This window comes from Rattus norvegicus, chromosome 19, assembly GCF_036323735.1.
Source record: "Rattus norvegicus strain BN/NHsdMcwi chromosome 19, GRCr8, whole genome shotgun sequence".
Taxonomy (NCBI): Eukaryota; Metazoa; Chordata; class Mammalia; order Rodentia; family Muridae; genus Rattus; species Rattus norvegicus.
Genome location: NC_086037.1, coordinates 46,739,019 through 46,753,167, shown reverse-complemented (window position 1 = coordinate 46,753,167; position 14,149 = coordinate 46,739,019).

The following is a 14,149-nucleotide window of genomic DNA, read 5'->3' as shown; positions in this document are numbered from 1 at the left end:
TCTTGGCTCTTCCTGCATCAAGAGCTCACCACTTCCAAACCACGACAGGCCTGTGCAGTCACTCCTTGAAGCCAGCCTGTCCGATACCACAGTCATGCTCTGTGTGGTTTTGGAGACTCAGATGTCACCATTACAGATCACTACCTCAGTAGTAGACTTAGTCTTATCTCTACACAGTGATGGCCACTGATTTCAAATACAAGAGGGTAAATTTGTGATCATTCACAGTAGTCACTCTTTTATGCCAAGGAAGTCTTAACCTGCTAGCCACTATATTAACGACAACAATGGGGGTGTTTTTCCCCCTCACGTCTGTTTTGTTACTCACTGCCATTCAGTCATACATTATGAAGACTATTCTCACTAGTGCTCCATTAGGGGATGACAGGGAAGCAGTGCAGAGGACTTCGTGGGGCACTGTCCCCATGAAGGCCACAGGGCAAGGAAGGAAGAATGCTGGGCCCTTAGGAACTGGGCTACTTGCCCTCAGAAAGAAGCCTCAGGCTCTTGGCAGGTTTCCTCAGATCTGCCCTCAAGAGCTAGAGTCAAGGGACGAGGTGGATAAGGATTCAGCCAAGGTTCTTCCTTTAATAGAAGTCTCTCTGGTGTCCCTTGTCTTTAGCTGACTGTCATCTGAGTCCAGAGAATCACAGATATCCTGAGCAGTCTCCCAGTCTCTATATTCATCATTCTTTCCAAACAGCTGACATAGCTACCACAGAGAACATATAATGGCGGCTCTTGGCCTTTCCTATAGGCTTCCAGTTGGCTTTGTTGCCTGTAGGAACATTCCAAAACCTCACCTCGGCATCTGAGGCTTTATTGTGCCTTAACCTCCTACCCCCTCGTCATGCTAAATTTGGGCCATTTTGATGTTTTCATTGTTCTCAACACTGCAGCTTACCAAGGACATAAGACCATCACATTCATCCAGCTGTTCAAGACACTAACCCCAGAAGTGACTTTACCTCACGGGACCTGTTAAGCAGTGCCCTTCCTTTCTCAGAGATGCACAGAAACTTCCATTGCTCCTCTAGCCATGATATTGCTGGCTTTCTGCACACAGATGCCCCGCCCCACTGAACTAGAGTTCCTAGAGAGCCGGGATGGACTTCTCTCTCCTCCTATCAGGGACTGAGCAAAATCCCTGGCATAATAGGGATTCTCGGATAAACAGACACATGAAAGGCCAAGTATCAGCAGTTCCCACTTTATTCATTGATTAAATGAGCTTCGGAATGAAATCATCCCATGGATGACTCCAGAGGATGCTGACTCCTCTGGCCCATACCTCATGCTCTATTTAGAGGTTGTGAGTGACTCGACTCTGAAGAACGAAGTGTAGCATATAAGCAGGTCACTTCTTGAGCCTGGAGTCTTTGACCCACTGCCTTGGAGCCCCGATTATTAGCGGTGCCTCGGACCTCTGCACAAAGCCCCAGGAACCTCGATTGCTCCTATCTTGTTTCCCTGAGCTCAGAAGGACAGACCCACTGGAGGATTGTTTCCTATGACACAGAGATGTTTGACAACAATGTTGTGATGCTGGGTCGCACTTAGGACCACGGAGAGAAGCCCAGAAGTTAAATTATGAAGCAAACGTGAAGCTTTGAAGAAATCCTTATTTAATCTGTATTCCCCTGTTTCATCTGCACACCCATCCAGCACAATCTGCATCGTTATTAGACGCATCAGCTTGCCTAAAAAAAAAAAAGTAAAAAGTAAGACATCTGTGTTATAGCATTAATATATTCAAAGGTTTCTACTTTCATCTTGCAGGCATTAGCGGTGTGTAAATGTGGTGTAAGCCCAACTTCCAACAGAAGTAAGTTAGGGGAGGAAAATGTACTCGGAAACATAAAGAAGAGCTTGCTAAAACAATCGAAAGAAAAGAAGAGAGGACGGAGGGAAGGTATGGTTAGGTGGAAGGGGCAGCCGGGCGGGACTTAGGCAAAACACAGAGATTCTCCCTCAGTAGAGTGTTTTCCTATCGCTCCGCTGTAGCTTGTTTCTAATTGCTAGCACAGTTTCTAAGGCACTGAGGCAGCCCCTAGCAGTGTGCGGAAGGTGTGTTTGTGCTGCTTTGCCCTCTGGCTTGGCTGCCAGCCTATTCCCTCAGATCAGAGCCAGAAGGCAGACTCTTTTCGAATACCGATCACCTCACCCGGACCTGATGCTTTGAGTTCCTTTTGGCATCCATTCCTTCTGCCAGTTTCCTCCTCTGTTCCTCTCTTTTCTTCTGAAGTTGACAACAAAGACATCCTCAGGGCCCTCCTTGATGTAAGACCACTCTTGATGTTATTACAGTCTGGTTTTTTTTTTGTACCCTAAAGTTGTGCTACTTTTATATTCAGCTAGCACAATATTTGCACACTAGAAGATAAAGAAAATGTGAATGCGATAGACGGAGTAGAGGCTTGTCTTTAATTTGTGCCTGTCCATGTTTTTTGATGTGAACCTTCCCTTCCCCGTCACTCATCTACATACCTGATCAAGAACCTGGAGCTGTCCCTTTACACACAATGTTACTTCTATACCTTAAATTGGCCTGACCTGCCACTTCTAATTTTAAGAAATATGGTTGTATGGGGTATAGATGAATATGGAATTTCTATGAGGCACAAAACTTTTGAACGGTTCCTGTCCTCTGTGATAGTGAGTTTTAAAAGGGAAATCTCCAAAGAGCTAATTAGTAGACAAGTGGAGCTCAGCTGAACAAAGCTGAAAAGAGAGTCGGTGAGTAAAAGGACCTGGCCATAGCTGACAAAATCAAAGCCCTGACAGAGAGCTGGCAGGAACCTTGGTCTGCTAACTGACAGGGACAATATAGAAGGGAGGAAGGAAAGGAAGGAGCAAAAAGGGAAAGAAAGAACGCAGGAAGGAAAGAAAGCCCTTGTGGACCCAGCAGAGAGGGACAACTATATTTTAGTTTTTCTGAAGAGCACAGAGCTCTACCCCAAGGAACTGGTAATCTTCCAGCAGACAAAACCCAAAGGCTATGGCTGCCTATTGCTCTAAAGACACGAGCAATACCCATGGAAGAGGCAAGAAGAGGCGGCCCAGGAGCTTTAAGTAACTCGGAAAGTTCTAGGCTGTGTGGAAGATGTCTTTCTGGGATAGTGGGAAGAGGAGCCATAGCCAAAAAGAGCCTGGCTGCTTCTGGGGACTTAGGTAAGATGGGCTGTGAAAGATGGCTGTTTGGAGAGAGTGCTTGACTACCAGGATGTACCAGCCCAGCAGTCAGCAAAATGTAGTTGGGAGGAAAAGGAATGGCCTGGAAAGAAACATGGGCATGCAAACTAAAGAGGGAGCTGAGACAAGAGGCAGAGTGGCACAGCAAGGGCAAACACTTGAGAGGAGTTGGCTGTGGGCCCTGAGAGGTAGCTGATCAGTGAAGAGTGGCACTGCACTTACAGAGACCCAAGTTCAGTTTCAGCTCCTAGCACCTGTGTTGGGTGGTCCACAACTGTTGGTTACTCAGTTCCAGGGGACCTGACACTGTCTTTTGGCCTCCATGGGAACCTGGACACACACACACACACACACACACACACACACACACACACACACACTTACTTTTCAAGATGCTGATTATCTATGTGAACAAAAAGCTTCATTCTAGAGCCACCAGGTAGGACAGGGAACACAAAAGCAGTAGAGTTAGGAGAAAACCTCTTTAATTCACTAAGAAAAGAGGAGAAACCAAAGCAGGTTTATATTAGCGTTAGACACAAATCAGTCTCACTCTAAAACCCCAAGGACACAGTGTTTAGAAAAGAACTTCTGTTCACTGGCTGATATTAAAACTTCCTTGTCTTCATGACATTCCACCATATGATTCTGACCTAGGACACATTACTCTAGAAAATGGCCAAGCCTAAACAGCATGCTACAATCAGAGTGAGGGACAAAGGCGAAAGCCAGCTCTTACAAAAACATCTGCTCAGAAACTCCAGCCCGTGCAACATACATTAGATGGTTACCCACAAGGAAGGTCTTAGCTCCAGCCATGTTCTCCTGGCTCCATATTTATCCCTCCATGAAAGGCTGGAATCTGAATTCTTACTGACGCATTATTGCATGCAGATATGGCTGTGCCCTCCAGGGACACCACGGCAGAGGGACATGAGCCACCAGGCCAGGTGAAAGCCTCAGAGCTGCAGACCCGAGGGGTTTGTTGTTTGTTTGTTTAAATAAGAGAGCGTAGCTATGCTTACATTCAAGGAAAATGATTTCCATTTTCTCTCTCAGACACCAGTGCCTATAAACAGAGGAGGCAGAAAGGGAAGCATAGGTGAACCATGTTCACCAAAACAGTGTCTTCAAATCCTCCCTGTACAGTGACTTCACTCCCAAAAGAACATGGGCAAGTTCAAAAGCTTGGAAAATCTGTCCCCCACCAAAGCTGGGGCAGGAGGAGGAATAACCTTCTCTGTTGATTTATGCTTGAGATTCAAAATCTACTTTTGGAAAAATGAAGTATACCAGGAGACAGTGTTCAGGAATATGTGTGTTTATATTTAGAGTAGAACCTTGTTTAAAACTATTTCTAAAGCACGCTGCTTAAACGCTATTACAAAGCACAGCCTTGCAGATATTTGATTTTGAATCCTCCTTAATCTACATCAACAGGAAAAAGTAAGAGTTTCTGTTCCTCATTTGGAAATGGTGCTGCTAATCTGCCCACAGGAGAGCAAATTGTGCATTTATTTTATTTAGAAATGGGAAAAAAAGATTTCTTTGAAAGCTCTTTCCAGGCTCACCTGGGCGTGTGTTCTCTGTGATACATTCATGAATGTGGTCTTGTCCACAGTCATAGCAGAGACACCTGGAGAGTGAGTCTCTAATCCCCAGATCACAGAGACAGAGGGCAAGGGCGGCCCAGTGGCTGAGCTGCCTGCTCATAGAGAATACATGTGGCTGGTGTATTGCTGCATAGACTGTCTGTCTGCGTTCAGGGGAATCCACTGCCACGCTTCTGCACTGCTTTACAGTGTAGGGGTTTAAGCGTAAGGCTGCCCGTGTGCTAAATGAGTGCTTTCCACTGAAGCTGTATCCCTGGCTCCATCATTGTCTTGACTTCATAGCTCTTCATTATCTCCCCAAGTGGCATAAGCAGTGAGAGAGAGAGAGAGAGAGAGAGAGAATAAGAGCATAATTAAGGCCTGGACAGTGACAATACTGGTTGACATGCCAGCACGGACGGAGGAAATCTCACATGGGCTCATCTCCAGATGAGGATCTATGGGCAGCTCATACTTGCTCAGACACAGATAATCAGCCTTCCTGGGATTAAGCCCCTAGCTGGTTATCCTATAGCAAGTGATCAGTCTTATAACTGCATGCATTTGAGCAACATTAAATGGACCCAATAGACTGTAATTATAAATTTATATCTAGGTATCCCTGTGAAAATAAAATTAAAGAGAGAAGGAAGACTAGCTGTCCGAGCATAAATATATAAATATAACAAACCGCATCCCGGGCATGGACCTCTTCTCACCGAGAATTCTCTTCTGCATCTTCTGTAGTCCTTGTCTTCAACTGACTTCACGAAACACATCAGTTTGCAAAAGTAAACCAAATTGATTAACGGTTCACCTCTAGCACCAACAGAATACTCTTTGTTCTTGAAATAAAAGGGTTCAACGTGAATGTTAGAGTTCATGAAGAAGACCCAATAGCTTTTTGTATCCTGATTTTTTTTGTTCATTGTTATACCTGTTTGATCTGCCATTTATAATGTGTCAATGAAAACCTTTGTAGATTTTGATTGACAAAAGCAAATGGTTTTAAACTGTCCCTCTCTAAGTATGTGCATGTGTTTGCATAGTGAAGTAATTTTTCTTTTGTGGTTTCCAGGAATAAACCTGAAGTATTTTGCTAACAAAATGGAGGAAAATTGAAGTGGAGAATGTGGTTACAGATCACTGAAGCTTCAGCTATATAACTGCAGACAGTGGGGACACTAGGACTCTTAATAATAACTCTTAGCAATGAAAAAAATATTATCCATTGTCTGGAGAGATGGTTCAGCAGTGAAGAGCACTGGCTGTTCTTCCAGAGGTCGCGAGTTCAAGTCCCAGGAATCACATGGTAGCTCATAACCATCTATAATGTGATCTGATGCCTTCTTTAGCAATAGAACCTATGTCTATATTCTTATGTCTGTCTACTCTGATGTACACAAACACACACACGTAGTAATAAATAATAATGATAATAATGATGATGATAAACAATATTTTTAACTGTTTGATTTAAGATTTATTTATTTATTTTCTGCATATGAGGGCTCTATATGCACATACACATGCTTGCCAGAATGTAGGGAGCGGCGCGGCAAAACAAAGTTGGTGCTGACATCCAGTCCAGTCTGAATGTAAACAACTTACCGCGCATGTGCAGGCTTGTCCCCTTGCTAGGGCGGCCGTATGATAATGAGGTGATCCGGCGCCCTCCTGTGGTGAACAACAGTACTGCGCATGTGCGGGGTTTTGCACCTGGTCTCAGTCTGGCTGGGGCGGTACTATGCTAATGGGGTGGTTCGTGCCACGCCAATCTCTGGAGGACAAGTAGCTGGGATGACAGTGGGGTGATAGTGGGGTGACTCGTGCCCCACCAATCCCTGAGAGATTATTAGCATACTGTTGTGTATATAAGGCGAGCGACTTTGCCGCTCGTGGTCCCCGTATCAGCAATGAAGGTGTCCTTCAGTAAAGGCTGTTGAGAAGAATCCAACTGTGTTGCGTCTTCCTTGCCGGCCGAGGTGGGCGCGACACCAAAAGAAGGCATCAGATTTAAATAATGAGGCCATTCCTATTCAAACCACCACAGCAGGAAAAGTTTTAATCATTTTCAGGTTAAATGGATGATGTCTGTCTGTCTGTCTGTCTACTTACCTATCTATCTATCTATACCATAAACACTCACACGCACACACACACACATCGTGTCTGTGTGTGTGTGTGTGTGTGTGTGTGTGTGTGTGTGTGTACATAGGAGTAGACAGACATAAGAACGTAGGCATAGATTCTATTGCTACAGTGTGGAGGTCAGAGTTCAATCGTAGGGCAGCAGCCCTCCCGTTCCCTTCTCCTTTAAGACAGTCTCTCAGCCTATCAGGCTATCCAGCGCACTAGCTTCAGTAGATCCTCTTGTCTCCTTCTATTCCCAGTCGGGGGGCACTGTGGTTACAGCTGCTTGATGCACTACGTCAGGACTTTACTTGGGTTCTGTTTGCCTGGTCCTCAAAATGAGTTTACAGAACCACAGGACATCACAAAGTACAAATCCAGGAAGTCAGTGCAAGAAATGGTAAGAGATTTTCTCCACAAACTTTTAGATTCAGGGCTCCCGCATCTTTACCTATGGGATAAGTCAGAAAAGGCAACCTGTGAAGACAATGCGTCCGTCTAACACAGTGAGTGCAGTACTCAGGCACAGCCTGAGCCAGCTGCACCTCAGAGGGGGATTTGCTTGCCCTAGTGGTAAGTGGTATTTGTTCCTCTGCACATAGAAAACAGGGGGTTATGATTCCCTATCATCATTTCCTTACTTTTTCAGGACTAAAGAAAACAAAGAGAAAAAGGAAACAAAGGTCTTGAACATAAACCTGTTCAAATTAACTTGAAGAACCAGGTGGAGTGAAATCGAATAGTTTCTGAAGCTTGCTGAAGTCAAGCAACCACATGCTGTTTATGAAGAGAATAGTTAACAGTGCCGTTCTCCTTGTAGAATAGTGGTCAAATGATTATTTTTATTCCAGTCCAGTCATAGCAACATCAAAGAACTAGTAAAGGCCATGTATATAAAAATAACAGAAATGCTTGCCCAACAAGGTAACAAGAGATTAAAATTTAGAATATTTGACTTAAAAACTCATCTCTAAAATGCTAGTGGAAAATATTGCTTTGGAATAAATTTTGACTAAATACATTAAATGTCACTTTTGGATTTACATTATCGTGTGTGTGTGTGTGTGTGTGTGTGTGTGTGTGTGTTATAGATAGATAGGTAAGTAGACAGACAGACAGACAGACAGACAGACAGACAGACATCATCCATTTAACCTGAAAATGATTAAAACTTTTCCTGCTGTGGAGGTTTGAAAAGGAATGGTCTCCATAGTCTTATATGTTTGAACCTGGTCACCAGAGAGTGGCACTATTAGGAAGTGTAGCCTCATTGGAGAAAGTGTGCCATTGGGGGTGGGCTTTGAGGTTTCAAATGTTCAAGCCTGGCCTACTCTTCCTTCCTTCCTTCCTTCCTTCCTTCCTTCCTTCCTTCCTTCCTTCCTTCCTTCCTTCCTTTCTGCTGATCTTGATGTAGAACTCTAAGCTACTTCTCTAGCACCATGACTGGCTGCATGCTACCATGCTTCCTATCATGGTAATAATGGACTAAACTTCTGAACTGTAAGTCAACCACAGTTAAATGTTTTCCTTTGTAAAAGTTGCTGTGATCATGGTGTCTCTTCACAGCAATAAAAACCCTAAGACACTTATCAAATGAAGGCTTTTTCTAAACAATTTTGGTATATAATTCTATTATATATATATGTATATATATATATATTTTTTCATCCTATATACTATGGGATGAATAACTTCTGGTTCATCTTCTTAAGCCAAGATTTGCAAGTCGCCAGCTACTGTTAAACTATATGACATAACCTGTGACCTCATCCACTGCTAAGTTATACCAACATAATCAGTGTTAACCTGCCTCACTATGTATCTTTGACCTAAATATAACAATTTTTTCCTTTTTGTCAGTTCTGTCTTTCAGTAATATGTCATTAAGTTTTTCATGCAAAATATTGGCATAGTTTTCTCAGTAATGTTAGTTATTTGTTGACTAATAGTGATTAGCAGTGTTTTAGAGCACCAGAGGAGAAGCATAGAGCTTCTGATGCATTTCCTCCCCAAGGACATTGAAATGATCACAGGATAGGTGATAACTTTTGCTGGTGGTGCTTTATTTATACATTTGTTTATGTTCAACATATTTTATAGATATACACTCAGTGTGATAATCAAACATTTTAGCAGCTAATCTGATATAAACATCAACCAATCAGGGAACGTGCCTGCCGTATCCATATATTAATAAAGGTATCAACTAAATATTTGGTTTAACTACTCTGTCTAGATACCAGCTGAATGAGTATTAACTCTATACTTAAAATTTTCCAAAGTGGACTCACTGTGGAAAATATAATGTGTATCAACAAAAAACTTCTGTTAAACTGTTTGTGTGTTTATTAAGGTATATCTTTGTTTCTTTCTGTTGCTGTGATAAGATAGTCCAACAGAAAAAAGCAATTTAGAGAAGAAAGGGTTCATTTTGCCTTATAGGTCCAGAGTCCACTCTGTCAGTGGCAACAGGCAGGAAAGACATGGTAGAAGGAATAGCAAGCCAGCTATCCTAGTGTACCCCCAAACAAGGCAGGGGAGGAGAGAAGGGAGTAGAGAGAGGAACCAGGCTCAGTGCTCACCCACCTCTCCCCACACACACCCCTGTGATGGACTGCAACAGGATTCCACCTCCTTAAGGTTTCATAACCTTCACAACAGCGCCACCAGCTGGGGCCCAGGTGTTCAAGCACTTGAGCCTATGGGGGACACTGAACATTCGAATCACAACACTCTACATACCTGCACATCTGTATGTGTGCATGCACATGGGGATGTAGACAATCTCTAGCTTCTTCAAAGTACATCACCCCAAACCACACGGGATAGCACAAAGGTATTTAATAAGGATATCAGCTACTGGCGGCTAAAATTTAAATATAGTCTTGGCCAAAATGTACTTTTATAGTTTAAAAGGGGGTGTGGTGCTCCTCACATGCTATCATTTTAGTAATCTAAAATATGACATATAAAGGTTCTGCATATCTAATGTCTAGATTGAGTTAGGAGTAAAGAATCCTCAGCGGTGGCTTTTCATCCACTTTGCTATGCCTGGGTTTGTCACTCTTTCCTGACTTATACCCCTGGTAACATGGTGATTTCCAACTCCAGTGTCTCTCCAGAAGAATAAAGGAAAAACATATGCTTTTACAGAAGAGAATGTGGCATGACAGTGTCTGTGACCATCATGTTAAATCCTCTCACATTTACCCAACTCCTCAAAACCCCAAAGCATCACTAATTCAACCCACTACATGATCTTCAACCTTGAGGCAAATGCAGGCCGTACGCTGTTTAAAATTTAGAAATGTGCTCTTGCATGTCTTGGGGAATGATTTCTGTCTTAAAGTGGCTTACACTGCCTGTTTGGTCATCGTCTTCTCATTTTCCAGACCACAGAAACAGAGAGTGTGTCAACATAGTTTCAGTGGTACAACTAAGCCCAAGGTTTCCTTATTCCTGGTTGGTCTTTGAGGCTCAACCTAGATTCAAATGCATCTTCAAACCTTTAGCCTCCTCAGTGAGCAACACAGTCTCTCTCATTTTTTTAGAACCCGCCATATAATCATATTTTAAGATAAAATAAGTATATTTTTATTTGAAAATGACAATAATTTCTCAGGATAATGCAATGACTTCGTATTGAACTTCCATGGGCGAAGCTGAACATATCATGCTTTCTCTAAGCAATGCCTTTCAATATTTGATCATCACATTAACTGACGCATTCATCACAGATTTGATTAAGTTTGCACACAGCAATGGGTGCACTCATGCCTGGGTTGAAAGCATTGTAAAAGCCAGCAGCTGTTCTGTGGAAGGGGCTAATTATGCATAATGAGTGCCTAATTTGAGAACAACACAAAAGCACATTTCATCTAATCAGCAAAGAAATTGATGTGACACACACAGTGTATCTCCTTTGAATTTGTTGATTGACCTCACGAGTGTAAACATTACTGTGAGAAAGCATCGGTCCGATCTCTACTCTCAGCTCAGAGACAGTGTTTTCTGTGGGCAGGGACTCACAACCTGCTAGGTCTTCTGAGGGATTCTTCTGTGTTCTTGCTATTTTAAACCAGGAATTCCTGGACCCTGGAAGCAATCGAGTATCATCATAGAAGGCTAGTTGTGGCTTTACTTAACAAACCTGAGGTGGGGGACAGGGGCAGACAGGTATAAACCATAACTGTAACTAGGGCTTTCCCCTTTAACAGCCTGTCTCCCACTTATGAAAGTCATGCTTGAAATAAAAGTGATAAAATGTCTTTTAAGCCTGACTGTTTTTTAATACTTATGCTAAAAACCTTCCTTAAATTTCAGAAATTATTTTCAAGAAGCAGCGCCTGTTTGTACTGGGTTCTCTAAGTCTAAGGCGGCAAGAGTGCCGTATGTATGCACGTGTGCTGTGCTCCCTGTTGTAGACTCCGCCATACAAGAATGAACTTCCCCGTTTATGACTCCATGTAGGATGTCTGCGGTGTCTTGTCCAAGTGTGCTCTGAGGTGTGTGTGTGTGTGTAAATACCTTCTCCCATCATGCTTAGCCTTTTTGCCTTAAGGTAGTGTTTCTTACTGAACCAGAAGCTCACAGTGTTGACATACTGCTGCCACCCAATACTGGGACTTCTGGTACATATAGTCATGCCTGGTTTGTTTTTGTTTTTGTTTTGTTTTGTTTTATTTTATGTGAGTAGCAGGGATTTTGAACGCAGGTTGCCATGCTCCTAGATAGGAAGTTCTCGTCTTCCAGCTCATCTCTCCGGCCCTGGTTTCTATGTTTTGCCTTGTGTAGGAGATGAAACAGTCCGTCCCCCATGGTGAGTTGAAGCCTTAGAAGTTGACTCATGCCCACTGGAGTGATGTCACCAGGTAAGTGTTCTGACCACTTAGGAAAGAACACATACATTTGATTTGTACGATTTGGTCTGCTGTAATCCGAGATACACGTTCTGGGGCCCCAGGGCATTGATCTATAGAAATGCTTGCCTTGGGATTGATGGGGTAGCTCAGCAGCAGAGCCTTTGCACAGGGTTGTGAGAATCTGAGTTTGGTGTCCCAGCTCCGAAAAGTGGAATGAAACTCACCCTAAATAACTGTGCTTAGGAGAGTGCAAGGAATGCACCATGCCATAGCCAGTTACGAAGAGGTCTCGGATGTGGGTTACACTTCTTTCTTTCCCTTGAGGGCTTTATGTAGACAACTTCTAGATGCAGATTGAGAATTTGCAGGAAAGAATCCTTAGTAATGCATTAAAGTACTAACCTGTTCTTTGAACGTCTCTGTAACCTGTGAATTACTCATCCTCTGGGTGTCATAGCTTTAGAAGGTCTACTGTCTCACATATTTGATAGCCTCTTTGCAGAACCCACAAACTGGTGCTTGCCTCAGATGGAGTCCTCACATTTCGACTTGGGTACACGGATGTGAATGTGTAGCAAGAACATTGTTATTTAAGGAAGTCATTAGACTCAAGTGGCCATATGAAAGGCATGTCAAAGCCGCCTGAACTGCCCTCATCTTGACAGGATAATTGTAAGGGTGAGAAGTGGGGCTGAAAGATTCAGGGGCCGCACAGATGGTGGGAGGGGGAAGACAGGTGTTTGAATAGATGCAGCTTCCTCCTAGGTCTGTTTGAGCCCCTGATTCTCTGTGTATTTGTCCTGCCCCACAAGCTGCACTTTTATTCCTATTGGTTTTGCAGATGGCCACTGAGGAAACATAAAATCACGGTAAAATGTGTTTAAATATTAAACGTGACATCGACATGGGCTGATCTATCCAGTGCAGACATAATTGTGTCTATGATGTCCCTTTGTGATAAGAGGCCCCAAGAGTAGAAAATCATCAGTGGACACAGATTCTGAAAGCTCTAAGCAGCTATGGCTGCCAAAAGAGAATCACAAAATCACTAGAGTTCTATCTCATCCCTTAGTCTGGACCTGACAGCTCACAGGAAGACCTGACAGTCTTCCCTTGTCCCATTCCACTGGACAGGGGGTATGTCAATAGCTTCATTTCTAAAACAATATATAGAAATACGGGAGCATGACAATAAAACTGGCCTGCCAGGGACCACACCTTCCTGTCAATATTGACAAGGAAGGACTCATCAAGAGTCCTTAGAACAGAAACACCGAAAGGCCGAAGAGAGTCACCATTTTAATAAGTACATGGGTTCAATCCCCACGCTGCATAAGCTAGTTGTAGTAAAACATGACTGTAATCCCAGGAGTTGAAGAAAGGAGAATCAGAAGCTCAGTGTTATCTACAGAGGCATAAAGGCCAGCCTGGGCTCATGAGTACATACACTGGACTCTTTTGTTCCGAACAAGAGACGGTGACTGGCATGAAAATGGCAGCTGTGAAGGGGGCAGTATCAACGAGGAGAGTCCTATCTGCCTCACTCCATGCAAAGTGTTGGATTACTTCTCTTTGCTCCCAATTTCATGCCTCACTTTACCTAGATTCCTTCCTAATAGAAAATGATTGTATATCCTCAGCTTTCAGTAGGCCAAGGAAAAAATCAGAGTACTTCATGCTTTTCGTGTGCTAGAACCCAAGCATGTGACACAGGTACACATAGCTTCTGCTTCTGTGTACCCAACCAGAAGCACGTGAGTCATTATCAAGTATTAAAGTATAATAACATGAATTTTAATGAATGGGGACGAGCAATACAACGAGGACATGGAATGGTGTACGTGGGAATAGAAAGCAGAATTTGTGTCGAGACAGGAAGCATGGGTATGGAGAAGCAACCTAGAGACTAGAGAAGGGGGCTCTGGTCTGATGGCAGAACACTCCAGTCTGACGGCAGGACAAAATCACCTGCTTGAAGTGGTAAGGATCTCAGCCTCTCAGAGGGGAGAATGAAGATCGGTTTATTTGAACATAAGGCTTATATGCCTAGGAGCAAGATCGTACATGTCCTTATGGGAACTTAAATCACTCCTTATTTTATGGTGGAAATTAGCTTACGGTTCCATGACTGAATCCTCATATTGCCAAGGGCAGTGCGCGGCATAACAAGGCAGCACTGAGGAGATCCCAGCAATGTCTCATTAGTTGCTGTGTTCTAGAAGACAGTGATTAACAGGCATACTGCACCCATATCCTTACTGAGGTACGCCTCTGTTAGACACACACCAAATAACTGGCTTCATGTAATAATACTGTTTCTATAATATGGTTAACTTAAAAGATCATAAGTCATTTTAACTAGTAGAATAC